The sequence below is a fragment of the Eleutherodactylus coqui genome, chromosome 3, assembly GCF_035609145.1.
Source record: "Eleutherodactylus coqui strain aEleCoq1 chromosome 3, aEleCoq1.hap1, whole genome shotgun sequence".
NCBI classification, from domain to species: domain Eukaryota; kingdom Metazoa; phylum Chordata; class Amphibia; order Anura; family Eleutherodactylidae; genus Eleutherodactylus; species Eleutherodactylus coqui.
In genome coordinates, this window is record NC_089839.1 from 176,703,853 (window position 1) to 176,717,103 (window position 13,251).

At 46.7% G+C, this 13,251-nt stretch overlaps 1 long non-coding RNA gene across 1 annotated transcript; it reads left to right on the forward strand.

The window, feature by feature from the left end:
* The first annotated feature begins 59 nt into the window (after nucleotides 1-59).
* Nucleotides 60-10,238, forward strand: LOC136619868 (uncharacterized). Its single transcript, XR_010791071.1, has 3 exons — nucleotides 60-1,089; nucleotides 1,163-1,202; nucleotides 10,160-10,238. It is a non-coding gene; the product is annotated as an uncharacterized lncRNA (long non-coding RNA).
* The last annotated feature ends 3,013 nt before the right edge of the window (nucleotides 10,239-13,251 follow it).

Sequence of the window (13,251 nt, forward strand, 5' to 3'; positions counted from 1 at the left end):
TCACTATTTATGGGGACTGCGTGTGACTATTTATGGTGACTGCGTGTGACTATCTATGGTGACTGCGTGTGACTATCTATGGTGACTGCGTGTGACTGACTATTTACGGTGACTGCATGTGACTATCTACGGTGTGTAATGATGATGATTATTGAATGTGTTGATGGCTGTACGGTGTGTGTATGTGCACATGTATGGGTATGAGCCATCAATGTGTGAGACAGTGTCTGTGGGCATGCGTGTGACTATACAAAAGATACTCATCTTCATCAGTCGCAGCCGATGTCTGGGTCCTCCTCTGCTTGGCAGAATTTTCTCAAGGATGGATACCGGCGGAGGGTCTTACAGAGGATGCAGTCTGGATGCTTGAACCGTGTGTCGCTGATGAAGTCTTCCTCGTCCATCCTGAATATTGGAATAGCCAAGCTGTGATCCGGCTGCCGCTCTCTTGTCCATGCACAATGGGAAGGGCCCTCTGCCATCACCTAGAATGAAACAGTGTATCAATATCATTAGCACTACTGACTCTTCATCAAAGACCGGAGTATTTTATATGATTTCTACTAACCAGATCACAGGTAGTTCGGTCCACCCAAGCTCTAAATCCCATCCGGCGGAGCAGCTGGTCCTGATGCTGGAAGAGTACTTCTGTATTCTCCATCCAGGTGTTTCCTAGGGCCCAGGGGTAGATCTGCCACCGAAACGGGAATTCCTCTTCCATCTGATTGGCTAAGAACCTGGCAGAAAAGATTAAACGAGATGATAGAACGAGTCAAAACCGTGTAGAGCGGATTATCTATATAAGAAGGAGAGACCTGGAGAAAAGGGGAGAGCTAATGAACACTAGTGTTAGTAATGTTACCGGATCCTGGAATCCTCTCCGAATTTCACTCGGACTCTCCTGTTACTTGTTTACTATTCATTTTTATATTTACAGATCTGGTATAATAAAAGCAACTTACAGAGCTGGGAAGAAGTTCTTTCGATATTCCTCGGTACGGAGTCCGGCTCTCCTGAAGTACACGAGGACCATCTCCAGGAGGTACTGGTGGGAGGAGAAGGACAGTTAGAGGCTGCGACTACTAACAAGTAAAGGATATAATAACTACTCTGGATGAGTAAATCTCATTGTCACATCTAATAAGGACTATTATGTCACCAGGTTATACAGTGCGGTGTGTCTCCAGGCCTATTACACTAGCGTAAGTCCCTATATGTATATATGGTGAATATTCTGTAATATTACCTTGTCAGATATCTTCAAACATCCATCACAGGCGAGGAACAGCCAATGATATTTATCCTCTAGAAAAAAAAAGAAAATGATCAATTTGTTTAGTGACTACAGTAAAGTTACATAATTTAACCTGATTCAACACTACAACCATTGGAAAGGCCCAATGTGTCTTACCGAGGACATTGAGGAACGCTGCCATCTCCTGCGGTTGGGCCCGGTCATCCCTCCTCCTCTTCGGAGGGTCTTCCTCTTCCCTTAGAATGATCACTCTCATCCTTCAAATTTGATACAGACCCTTCAATCTGAGCATAATATCATGTATTTTTGCATTTTCATTTACATAAAGTCATCTTTTCAAGAATAAAAAAAATACTAAACTATTATAATATACATTACCATTCTCTTTTATTTACTAATCTATAGTCAGTTATATTACTTCTTGTATAGACCATGATCCGTGACTATCAACATGCTGCTGTGGAACAATTCCCCAGCACTAAAAATGTAATCTTATACCTTCATAAATCTAAGCTTTTTTAGTTTGTTAAAATTTTATCATTTAAAAAGAGATCCCTTTTCCTCTTCCATCCTCTGTCGTCTCGTCTGAACAGGGTACGTAGTATCCAAGCTACGGCGTCCATGATCCTTAACAGGGGAAATAAAAAGGGTTTATTAGGACAAACCCTTCCAGTGTAACTGCATTACACATGTAAATCCCAGTGCAGTCCCTATAGACCTGTCATTACATTATGTGTATGTGTCCCTATAGACCAGTCATTACATTATGTGTATGTGTCCCTATAGAGCTGTCAGTACATTATATGTATGTGTCCCTCCCCGTACAGTAACTGAGCCCTAGAAAGGGCTTCATAGCTTACCTGGAGGTCACGTTGTCTCTTCTACATAGAAAAGAAGAAATAAAGTGTCAAAGATTTGGAAGGGGGGGGGGGGGGGCGTGGCCTGCGACCAGCATGGAGAGTCGCAAGTGAGAGGAGCTCCCCAGAGGGGACATCAAAATCCGCTTATAATCCTGGCCTGACCAGAACTAGAACACCTCAAACAACACCAAGGGGTTCCTAATCCCCTACAGATAAGCCGGACCGCAGCTGGGGTCGATTGCAGCCTCCTGGCACCCATAATAGAGCTGCGGACTGTGGCGGGAGCGAGACGGTGCCAACGCCCTGCCACTTTCCCGCGCTCTGCACATAGCCTAACCCGCCGCCGCATCTTGCCGCCCGGCTACGCCGAGACTTCTGCGGGCTGCCCTCTCCCATTTGCCATCCAGCGGGAGACTCCTCTGAAACCCGGAGCTGACTGCACCGCTCCACTCAAGCCGGGGTCCCCCTACGCTATCCCCAGGCCGCGGAGGCCTGCACCTGATCGTAAGTCGGGTGGGGGCAACCCCCCTTACTGAAACCGCCAACCATACCCCTGCAGAGAAGGACACCCCGCTTACCCTGCATCCGAAGCCGGACCACCGCCACGAGACCTGCGCGGGAGCCACGAACCATCTGCCGGCTCCGACCACCCCGACACCGATTACCTGCGACTTCCTGGCGGCCGTTCCGATCCAGGTCTGATCTCGCGAGCTGGGGCTCGCTGCCCGTTCCCCGTCGGTGAGTGGCTGTTCCCGGCTGGATCCACGACGGGACAGTACGCTCCCCCTGCCCCGCCTGGAGCCGCTACAACGATGCCGAGCACCTGCCCCCTCTGAGAGACGCCGCAGAACATCTTTGGGCCTGCGCGGCTGCTCCGGGACCCGACGGAGGCTGCGATCTGCTGGAGCCACCGCACTGCAGCCCCTGCCGCTACACAGCAGCGACACCCGGCACCTCGCGGCGTGCCGTCCGCGGAGCTGCGCACCGACCCGATACCGGCCCCGCAGGCCGAGGACCTCTCCTCCTACCTCCGGTGCGGGCTGTGGCTGGCCCAGCCGCCTCTGACGGCTCACTCCCAGCGGCTCATCTCCGGTTTACCCTGCCACCACCGGACCACGGTGCCCGGGACTCTACACCCGAAGGGATTTCCTTCCCGGGTCCGGCCCTGCGGAGCCGGCGACAAACTGTAAGTTACCCACAAGGGGCTGAGGGACAACACCCAGGACTAACCATATAGACCCTCCACAGTCGCAGGCTTTGGCTAGGCGGCCAACGACAAAACCACCCTACCGCCTAAGATAACTGAGGGGCCGACTACCCTAATATTCTCCTACGAGCGGACTGGGTTGGACTAGACCAACAAAACAAGGGGCACCGCGGCAGACACTGACCTACCTCAGACCCTAAACCACATCGGCGGGGGCGGCCTGCTGTGCCCTGCAGCCGACGAACCGCCGCATTTGACTGCCGCAGCCCCCTGCCCCTTATACAGCGGCCTGACCTAGGCCAGAGATAATTGGGCGCTACCACGGTCCAGACGACCGAACACTCTCCTCTCAACAGCCCATAATAATACAAAGATACAGACCACTGATCTCTACAAGAATACACCGACACCATCTATACTACAGCGACAACCTTCATAACCCGCCGCGCCAATCTAACGAATTCTATCATGAGTACACGCGCTAAAGGCGGCACCGAAAAGTTAAAGGAATTCTCCCGCACTGAATCCCCTGATCACACCCCGCGTGCAACGCGACCCACACAGACGAAACAGTCTGAAAATGAAACAAGGCAAAACCCAGAACCCACCATGCGCCAACTTCTAGATGCGATCAACACTTGCAAAACCTCTCTTACTAACAAAATAGAGGAGATCAAATCCGACGTCTCCCTGTTAAGACAATACTTGCATAATATGCGTGACAGAATACGGGAGATGGAGGACCACGTCTCCAACGCAGAAGATTCACTGCGCCCACTAACTACAGCGCTCAAAAAGGCAACAAGAGCAATAGAATTCTGTCAGTCCCAAACAGATGACTTAGAAAATCGCTCGCGCCGTAACAACCTACGCATAATAGGCCTACCCGAAAAATCAGAGGGCTCTCACCTGGAAACATTCGCTGAGACTTGGTGAAAACGTTACTGGGAGACGACACCTTCTCTACCCATTTTACAGTAGAAAGAGCCCATCGAGTCCCTACGAAACCACCACACCCGGGAGCCCCCCCCCCCCCCCGCGCCCCTTTATAGTAAGGATCCTAAACTGCAGAGACCGAGATGCGGCATTGCGCCAAGCCAGACTAAAGGGCCCATTAAAGTACAATAATACAGCGATTTCCATATTTCCCGACTTCTCTGCCGAACTACAAAAACAGAGAGTCACCTTCACAGAAGTGAAGCGGAAATTCAAAGAAAGACAAATCCCCTACTCAATGGCATACCCAGCTCACCTACGAATAGTAGCCCAGGGAAAAACGGTCTTCCTCCAATCTCCCGCAGAGGCCCTGGAGTGGCTAGATATGCATTCTGAAACACCAAGAGGATGAATGACCCCATCATACTTAGCAACAGGACTTTAAACGTTGCTGCAACCCAAGTTCTCGGCGCCCCCTCGATGCATAGGCGGTGTGAAACATGGCCGAGGCAACCTTAAGTTACTTCTGAGACCCGGCGGTCAGCCTTAAAGGGGTTGTCCCGCGGCAGCAAGTGGGTCTATACACTTCTGTATGGCCATATTAATGCATTTTGTAATGTACATTGTGCATTAATTATGAGCCATACAGAAGTTATAAGAAGTTTTTCACTTACCTGCTCCGTTGCTAGCGTCCTCGTTTCCATGGAGCCGACTAATTTTCGCCGTCTAATGGCCAAATTAGCCGCGCTTGCGCAGTCCGGGTCTTCTGCTTTTCTGAATGGGGCTCCGTGTAGCTCCGCCCCGTCACGTGCCGATTCCAGCCAATCAGGAGGCTGGAATCGGCAATGGACCGCACAGAAGCCCTGCGGTCCACCGAGTGAGAAGATCCCCGCGGCCATCTTCATCAGGTAAGTAAGAAGTCACCGGAGCGCAGGGATTCAGGTAAGCACTCTCCGGTGTTCTTTTTTAACCCCTGCATCGGGGTTGTCTCGCGCCGAACGGGGGGGGGGGGGGGGGGGTTTGAAAAAAAAAAAAAACCCGTTTCGGCGCGGGACAACCCCTTTAAAGCTTAAAGGCCACCAAGAGACTCCCCCCAACAGCATAACATCTGCTACTTCTAATTAGATTGTAGCTAAATCGTTTCCCTTTTTCTTTGGTTTTCTATTTTTTTCCCTTCTCTTTTCCCTTGTCTCTTTATCCTCCCTCTTTCCTAACTCTTTTATTCTGTTGTTCTTTGGCACCCGCGTCACAATTTTAAAGAGATGTCAAAGATTAATGGTTCAAACTGTTGTATTCTGTTCTGCATTAATGTTTTTTACAAGCAGGCGCTAACACAACCCCTCCCCTCACACCCACCAACGCCCTACCTCCTCCCCCACCCAAAGGGCACAGACATGATAGCTAAACCTTACACCCACGTAAGCAATGACATCCCTAAAATGTCTTAGCTGGAATGTTCGGGGGCTCGGCACAGCACTTAAGCGAAGGACAGTGTTCTCATACATTAAACAAATAAACCCACACATCAGCTTACAAGAGACCCATCTCATCAGGGACAAGGCAGACACCCTCTCAAAACCATGGATCCAGTGGACCGCCCGCTCCTTCCACACCTCCTTCTCCAGGGGCGTCTCGGTACTAATTCACAAGTCGCTACGCTGGAACCCAATTGTCACCCGCAGGGACCCCGAAGGAAGATTCATATTTGTATACGGAGAAATAGACTCCAAACCATATGTCATCCTATCCATCTACAACCCACCTCACAACAATCTTCACCTTCTGCAGACCGCCATAGCGTTTGCACATCATTACCCGTTGGCAGGAGTGATCTGCCTAGGTGACTTTAACATGATAATGGACCCTACTAAAGACAAATTTCATACACCCCTCTCTAACCCCACTCCCACTTTAAATTCCCCTCTGAGACAACTAGTCGAAAGCGTCGGATGGGTTGACCTCGGGCGACTCTATCACCCCGAAACACGAGAATATACCTGCCACTCACCGGGCTACAACGCGTTGACAAGAATCGATTAAATATTCAGTTCCATGGAACTGGCAGTATACCTCTAAAACATAACACACTGCCCGAGAGGCATCTCTGACCACAGCTCTATACTGTTAACCCTAAAATTCCCTCAACTCAGTATAAAGCCCACTTGGAAACTGCACCCATTCTGGCTTAAGCTCATTGGACCGGATGACCAGACACCCTTCCACATCTCTCTATTCCTAGATGCCCATAGCGACAATACCCATCCCGCCTTGAAGTGGGACACTCTTAAGGCCTATATCAGAGGATTCCTTAAGTCGGCCATCTCATATATTAAAAAATCAACATCTCAGGCCGATAAAGAGATAGAAAATCAGACCCTAGAAGCCGAAAAAATATATATATCTTCCCCCACAGAAGCTAATAAAATAGCCTGGCTCAGTCTATCCCGACTCTATAGACACCAAATACATGCTAAAGCCAAACGCCAACTCTTCTTCTCCAAACACTACTTTGAGCTAGGAAACCAATCTAGTCACTTACTCGCCAATCTTATCAAGCGTGAAAACCAAACAAACACGATCCTCAAGATCAAAAATCAACGGGGAATGGAGTTCACTGATGCCCCGTCTATCACAAATTGCTTTAAAGAATTCTACGCGAACTTGTATACCTCTTCCTCTCATAACACGGTGGCAGACATCTTGGACTACCTAAAAGACTTAAATTTCCCAACCCTCTCTGAAGAGCAGGTTGACCTCCTAGAAGCCCCTATTACTTTGGAAGAGATTCAACTAATAATCCAAGACATGGCTCTCAATAAATCACCAGGACCCGATGGTCTCCCAATAGAGACATACCGCAAATACAACGAACAACTAGGCCCACAACTCCTTGAGGTACTAAACCAAGCACAGTTAGACAAAATACTCCCACCTTCATTCTATAAAGCCTCCATAGTAGTGATCCTGAAACCTGAGAAGGACCCTACAGACTGTATCTCTTACCGGCCTATATCACTGGTAAATACAGATTACAAGATCCTAACCAAAATCCTAGCCACCAGACTAAATCAGGTGATCCTTTCCATCATACACCCCGACCAGACGGGCTTCATGCCAGGAAAGTCCACGACCATAAATATCCGTAGAGTCCAAACAGCTATCCAACTAGGTAAGCAATATAACATGCCCTGGGCTCTGGTCTCACTTGACATGGCAAAAGCTTTCGATTCTGTGGAGTGGGCTTTTCAAGAAGCCTGTCTGATCCGCTTTGGATTCGGACCTAACTTTCAACAATGGGTCAAAACTGTATACAAGTCCCCAAGCGCAAATGTAATCGTCAATGGCATCCCATCGATGGAATTCCAATTGGCAAGAGGCACCCGACAGGGATGCCCTCTATCCCCGGCCTTATTTGCCATAGCCATTGAAGCACTGGCAATTCGATTAAGAAGCGCCCCCAGCGTGACCGGCATTAAATGGGCAGACCTTGAAAGCAAACTGGGACTATACGCAGATGACACAATCCTATTCTTATCGAACCCATCAAACTCCTTTGCCCAAGCTATGACACACATAGATAAATTCTCCCATTTCTCCGGACTATATGTCAACTGGTCCAAATTAACAATCCTCTACACAGAGACTGGCCCAAAAAATGACCCCTGCGTTGCAAGATATGGACTAAAACCAGTCTCAACATTCAAATACCTGGGGATGCTCATGTCATATGACCATAACAATGCAATAGCAGATAACATAAACCCACTCTTAGACAACATAAAACATAGACTGAAACGATGGGCTAAGCTACCACTTTCTGTTGCTGGGCGCATAAATCTCATTAAAATGGTCATCCAACCCAAATGTCTATACATATTACAGCATATGCCAGTGAGTGTCCCCAAACGCTTTTTCAAGTCCCTAAATTCCCTAATTATAACATTTATCTGGAACTCCTCCCGTTCCAAACGGAGCCGATCAACCTTACAAAGACCCAAAGAACAAGCCGGAATGGCCCTTCCGGACCTCCGGCTCTATTACCTGGCAGGGCAACTGCGAAATATCAGAGCCTGGGTCCTAGACAAAGAACTACCCATAGCAGACAAACAACTAGCTAAACAAGTAACATGACATAATCTCCTGAATTTTTTAGAATTCCTGGAATGCACTAAACCCACTGAATTAACCCCGCTTCATAAACTGGCTCTCAGCGTATGGAAAGAAGCAAAGACACTGCAGAATTACCAGGGTGTGATACCAGAACTTCCTCTTTGGAATAACCCCGGCCTTACCGCACTACAGTCCATCCCAGACCCAAAGTACTGGACAACCCAGGGGGTACACACACTAAAAGACATATACATAGACGGAACACTCCCCACATTCACGCAACTGCACGATAAGCTGCAGGCCTCGTACCTCCAACTATTCAGATTCTTCCAACTAAGACATGCTCTGAACTCTCAATTCCCTCCCACCTTGACCCGCATATCCAAGTTCCCCACAATAGGCATCCTCAAATCCCAAGGACCCAAAGGCCTAATATCAGCCCTATATACACATCTCCTTTCAGCAAAAATAGACCTCGGCCCACCCCCAGCATATGACAAATGGAGACTCACCATCACATCCCTTACACCTGAAGAGTGGCAGGACATCTCTGAATCCCATCTATCAGTGTCACCGGCCGTAAACAACAAGCTAATCCAATTATACATCATACATCAAGCCTACCTTACTCCCAACCGTCTGCATAAAATGCGAAATACCACCTCAGATTCATGCCAAAGATGCCACCAACCGAAAGCGGACTTCTGGCATCTGATTTGGGAGTGCCACTTCGTTAACGAGTTCTGGTCAAAAGTGACAGACCTCGTGAACTCACTTTTACGGCCCCCATTATCCATCGACCTGGACCCTAAGGTGGCGCTATTTGGTTTGCTGGAGGAGGAGATGTGGCCATACTACACTCGCGTTTTTCTTGAGAGAGCGCTGTTCCTAGCCTGTAAAGAGAGAGCCATAAAATGGATGGCAACAGAGCCCCCCTCAATCCCACACTGGATCCAAACTGTAAATACTGTAACCTCATATGAAAAAATCATACACCAAAACAGAGGCTGTCCGACTAAATTCCGAAAAGTATGGGGAGCCTGGCTAGACTCTCACTCTACTTTGACCACTGATTGAAATCTAAACCTACCCTATACTGACCCCCCCCCTCCCTCCCCGATCCCAACACCCCCCCCACCCCACCCCACTCATAAGTGCCTGAAAACTTGTAACTTTCCATTTTCAGGATCCGGAACAAAGAAGAACAGGACCTGAGTTTATTGTTGTTTTCATAAGTTCAAAAGTTTATTGTTACAAACGTATAATCAAATACCTTAAGAAATACAGTAACAAAATCCGTGTTAAATCGAACCAGGACTCTAACTGTATCCATATCACTATGTATCGTATAAATTTCTTTTCATTTTGTATTTCACAAATTGCCTATCAATAAATAAAACGAATTTAAAAAAAGATTATGTACAGATGGGACAAATTGTATCTTGAGTGTGATAGCAGTTTTTGAAGCTGCATTTCTCCGACAGAAATCTCGCAGAATTTCCGTGTGGTCATTCCGCGAGATTTTGGTCCTGTGTGAGCCCAGCCTAAGAGTCTAGCTAAAAAGTAGCCCATCTGTATATTATCTGTACTTAAAAAAAGTTTCATGCAAGTTTCCAAATAAGACTGGGATCCAAATTGAATGGGTCTTCTATTAAAGTAAGTGGAGCAAATAAAGACCATTTTAAAGGGCAAAAAAAAAGTGTCAAAGATTTAAGTTAATACAATAAAAAAAAATGAACGCTGCTCTATATTTATTGCTTATCACCCAAATATATCTATATTTATTCATAGATACGATTCCAAGAGAAGAGAGCAGCGCTGTGTGAGACGGTCCGGGCAGCGGAGGGATCCAGAGGCACAAGCTCCAGCCCATCTTCATATATTTATTTATTTTATTTTTTTTACACTAAAAGGAATGATTTTTCAGGGAAGTGCTTATATTTAAAGCTCTTCCCTGAAAATCACTTCAGGGATGCCAGCAGACCATTGCCTTCAATGGAGCCGCCGGCAGCAACTGCGGCTCCATTGAAGGCCATGCGTTCAAGACCTGTGGTGCACGCATGTCCTATCTTTACAGGCGCACGCCTATAAAACGCGAACATGTGAACACACCATAGGGAATTCAGTGGTTGTAACAGATGCGTGTTTTGTGCGCACATATGCACGCACATAAACGCGCTCGTTTGAATTCACCCTAAAAAGAAACAATTGTAGAGCTGATGATTTCTCTCACTGCTATCATAAAAAAATTAATAAAAGTTTTACAATAAAGTCTATGTACCCAAAAATGGAACCAATAAAACTACAGTTCGCCGCTCAAAAAACAAGCCCTCATACGGCCGTGCCGACGGAAAAGTAAAGTTATGGCTTTTGAAATGTGGAGATAAAAATCTCCCAAAAATCGTTTTATCCTTATGCCCAAAATAGGCCATGTCCTTAAAGGGGTTGTCCCGCGCCGAAACGGGTTTTTTTTTTTTTTCAATAGCCCCCCCGTTCGGCGCGAGACAAACCCGATGCAGGGATAAAAAAAAACAAACAGATAGTACTTACCCGAATCCCCGCGGTCCGGCGTCTTCATACTTACCTTGTGAAGATGGCCGCCGGGATCTTCACCCTCGGTGGACCGCAGGGCTTCTGTGCGGTCCATTGCCGATTCCAGCCTCCTGATTGGCTGGAATCGGCACACGTGACGGGGCGGAGCTACGAGGAGCCGCTCTCTGGCACGAGCGGCCCCATTCAGCAAAGGAGAAGGCCGGACTGCGCAAGCGCGTCTAATCGGGCGATTAGACGCTGAAGATTAGACGGCACCATGGAGACGGGGACGCTAGCAACGGAACAGGTAAGTGAATAACTTCTGTATGGCTCATAATTAATGCACAATGTACATTACAAAGTGCATTAATATGGCCATACAGAAGTGTATACCCCCACTTTGTTTCGCGGGACAACCCCTTTAAGGGGTTAATCAAAGTAAAGCCATGGAAATATTTCATCATAGTAGTAAAGTATAAAGTCAGTAATATAAATGAATGTTTCATGTATACAGAATTCTAGTAATAGGCATAGTAGTCTGGTATGTAAGGCCAATAAACCGAAGAATGAGGAATAAACGGCTACTAATTGTGTAGAAAAATACTTCTTTAGGCTAATTTATTTCATAATATAAAAAAAAACAACAGAGAGAAACAAGAATGTGGGAATAACTGCCAAACTACTGTCCATCCAAATATATATATAGCCAGACACACAGTATATATGTTTTTGGTGGTGGCTGTGCATGTGTCTTGGGGCTTTTAGCACCCCCCCCTGGCTGTTTGTGCTAAATCCCCGGTCACTTCAAAGGGATTATCTCCCCAAAATAATGTATCACCTATCCATAGGACACATGATAAATGGATGATTGGTGTGGGTCCAACCACTGGGACCCCCAGTGTTTGTGAGAATGGCACATCCCAAACCTCACTAAGTGAATGGAGAAGTGATTGCTCTATTTACTTAGTGAGACTTTGGGTCTGCATTATCATAATCCCTGGGGGTAGTAATCGCTAAAGTGAATGGCGATTTAGCAAGAACACGCACATATATGTTAAATAGAATGCACATGTGTTGGGAATACTGCAACAAATTCATCATAGATACATAATACTAAAACACAGAAAGAGCAAATACATCCAGTAGTACAAATAAAGTGTACAAAATAGATTACATAGAGAAGCAGAAGTACAAACTCGTGTCTAAATGTATTCAGAATCCTCCAAATATCCAAGTTACTCCAAAACCCCCATTATACAATTATGACGATACTAAAATTACTACTTTTTTAGGTTTTTCTACTTTTACTCAATTAAAACCCTTTTGGGGATTTTTTTTCTTTTCCATTGTTGCATTCAGCGTCCCATAATGTTATTTTTTCATGGACGTCGCTCTGTCAGGGCTGTTTTTTGTGTGAAGAGCTGTACTTTTTTGCATTTTGCGGTACTTACTGCTTTTTTAATCACTTTTACAGCGTTTTTTTGGGAGGTAAAATTAACAAAATAAGCCTTTTGCCTCAATGTTTTTTTTTTCTTATGGTTTTTGCCATGCAGAATAAATAGTGTGTTCAGTTTATTGTACGGGTCGTTAAAGATGATTCAAAATGTTTGGCTTTAATTTTTACAAAAATTTAAAAAGTGGAAAGTTGTTTTTTTTTAACACCTTTTATGTCCCTGTAGGGAACTTGAATCATAAAAGCTCTGATCTCCATGAGAATGCATTCCATGCCCTCCATGAGTAGCACTGCTTGTATAAGGTTACCTGTACATGCTATAGATCTCCGTAAAGATATGGTGATTTCCACTGATTCCCAGCTGCCCTCTGTACAAGTCCATGTGCCGCCTGGCATTGACGGCAATCACCAGAAGTCCACATGCTTTTCTGCAGCGTCTATGGGCAACCTCCGATATTTTCACTGGACTAACTAGAAATTGTTTTCTTCTTTTGCCTACCTTTGCATAGTTGCATTAATTAACCCCTTCCCGTCACAGGGCATAACTGTATGTCCTGGCAGAGAGGTACTCAACACAACAGGACGTACAGTAACGCCCTGGGGATAGCACAAGATCATAAGAGATTTTGCGCAGTCCAGCAGCGGGAGTCGGCTGTCACCGATAGCCAGCCTGCCACTGCAACAGCGGGGTCGCATCGGGACAGTGACACCAGCCCCCCCGCTGTTAAAACCCCTTTCCATGTAAAGGGTCCACAGTGGGAGAGCGCTCCCTCCGTGACGTCATCGGACTCTCGTGATGTAATTGCGGAGAGCCCGACAGGTTGCCATGGCAACAAAATGCCAAATACAGGCGGCCTGCATTGCCAGTGTCTATGATTGCTAATACCAGCGATAAGGC